Genomic DNA, 2,500 nt, shown 5'->3' on the forward strand with positions numbered 1-2,500 from the left:
TAACGAGTAATCACTTCATACAGCGTGTATTTTAGACACTGTTGTTTAATTGTATTTTTTTTTAAACACAATGGTGCCCCTCGACGGTAAATCGTAAGAATTTCCCCTGAAGCAATTCGAATCACCTCAATCAGCCCACTGTCCTCAACTATGATGATGGGCCGACAGTCACCGGCAACCCAAATGGCAACCTTTTCACGGACTGGTCTAGTTATTTTCCTAGAGAAGTCATGGAGTGTGGGTTGGCGATCATCTAACCTGGGACTGCTTTCTGTCGGGTGCTTTGCATTAAGGTGATAACTTCAAGACGAGCTGCTTCTGTGATAGCTAAATTCAGCTTGACAAATGCTACATACAACTTTAGTTTTGTCGATTGTTCCGTCATTTTGGCTCTTAAACAGAGACTTTCCACCCAACAATCTCTCAGCTCTCTCCATCTTCAACTACCGCAGTGGTTCTCAAACTTTTTCTGTCATTCCCCACTTTGAACAAGGGGGGCTATTCAAGCCCCACCTGTCCCTCATCGCTCCCATAAAATGGTAGGCCAAGCCCCCTACTTACGGGCTACATTGCCCGAGGGGACACAGGTTCAAGTCTGGCCTGATGTAATTTCCCAATCCTCTCCCCACCTATTCTCCGCCTCGCTTCCTGTCATAACTTCATGTCCTATCCAAAAAAAAGGCATTAAAAAATAAATAAATAAATAAATAATTATTTTTTTTAATTGCGTTAATTGCGTTAAAATATTTTATCGCGTTAATCGCGGCCGCATTAATCGCATAGATTAACGCGTTAACGCTGACAGCCCTACTCAAAACGCTTTACACATTAATGCCTCAGACATTTACCCATTCACACACCGATGGCAGAGGTTAGGGTGCCAGCATGTGACATGTGTGACATGCATTCCTGTAAGAACGTTTTGTGTATTTTAAAGTAAAATGCATCAATCAGGCGCACTTAGAGATGTGTGTGCATGTGTGTGTGTGTGTAAGAGTTTTTGTGTGTGTGTGTGTGTGTGTGTCAGAGTGGTGTGTAAATATGTGTGATCCATTGGCCGTGTGTGTGTGTGTGTGTGTATGTGTGTGTGCGTGTGTGAGAGTGGTGTGTGCATGTGTGTAAGAGTGTGTGTGTGTGAGAGTGGTGTGTGCATGTGTGTGTGTGTGTAAGAGTGTGTGTGTGTGTGTGTGTGTGTGTGTGTGTGTGCGTGTGTGCATTTTTGCGTGTGTGTAAGAGTGTGTGTGTGTTTAAGTGTGTTTGTGATCATGTTCAGAAGAACCAAGGAGCCGCTGTCATGACATCATCACATTGATACAGAAACACAGTCTGCACCCATACAAAGCCCACAAACACACACATTAACAGGCTCAGATGCACTGATGCGCGCACATACGCACACACACACGGACACACACACACACACACACACACACACACACACACACACACACACACACGGCCAATGGATCACACATGAGGTGTGTAAGGCAAAATTCACTCTTTTTTCTGGGTGTCTATGTTCTGGATTTCATTATTGACAGTGTTTGGCCAGGGGGTCAACACTTAGCGGTAACACCATAGCTTCTCAACCTGGACTGTTTGTATTCACAGCAACCCCCATGCATTGGGTGCTTTTAGGTACCCCAGAGCCTGGTCACAGTTGAACTAACTACCACATGCTGCATTCCTTTAGATCCTTATCCTCTAGTTCAATCAAATGATAGTCCAATATGCAGATATAGAAACAAATTGATATATGTCCACATCTGAACACTACATCTGAAACCACTCAGAGCTTCACACATGTCTGTCTGTCTGAGTGTGTGTGTGTTTGTGTGTGTGTGTGTGTGCTAATAATCAATTAGAGCTGGTGTTATTTAGGATGTGTTTGGTGCCCTTTTCACCTGTGACCTGCTAGTGGAATGCCTTTAGTCTTATGAGCACAAAAGGACACACACATAGCAGTGGGGCTGGTGCTTAATGTTTTTGGGGGGGCACAGGGGGGGTGGGGTGTGCAAACAAACCCAAGCAAACACAAAAACAAAACAAAAAACGAATCTGAAAACAACACTGGCCTAATCACTGGTCAGTAGCTCTTCTGTAGTGTAGCCTAATCACTGGCCAGTAGCAGGGATTGATTACCGAACGGGCCTACCGGGCCCAGGCCCAGGGGCCCATGAGCCAGATCCTCTGCGTGAAGTCACTGTTATGTATCTCTTATTTGTGGTTGAAAGAGGTGCATTTTGTTAATTTGCTGTTGGCTTTAATTGAGTGTACCTGCGCTGTCTTAGAAAATGTGTATGTGCGCTGTCAATCCTGTTGAGGTACAGGTGAATTTAGTTATTGTGCTGTTGAAAAAAAAAATGCATCAAATTTAAGTAATGTCTTGCGAGCGCACAATTTTTTAGACCACGCACGCAAAGGGGAGGGGGCCTTTAACATGTCCAGGCCCAGGGGCCCATGGTTTCATAATCCGTCCGTGGCCAGTAGCACTACTGTA

This window comes from Clupea harengus, chromosome 13, assembly GCF_900700415.2.
Source record: "Clupea harengus chromosome 13, Ch_v2.0.2, whole genome shotgun sequence".
NCBI classification, from domain to species: Eukaryota; Metazoa; Chordata; class Actinopteri; order Clupeiformes; family Clupeidae; genus Clupea; species Clupea harengus.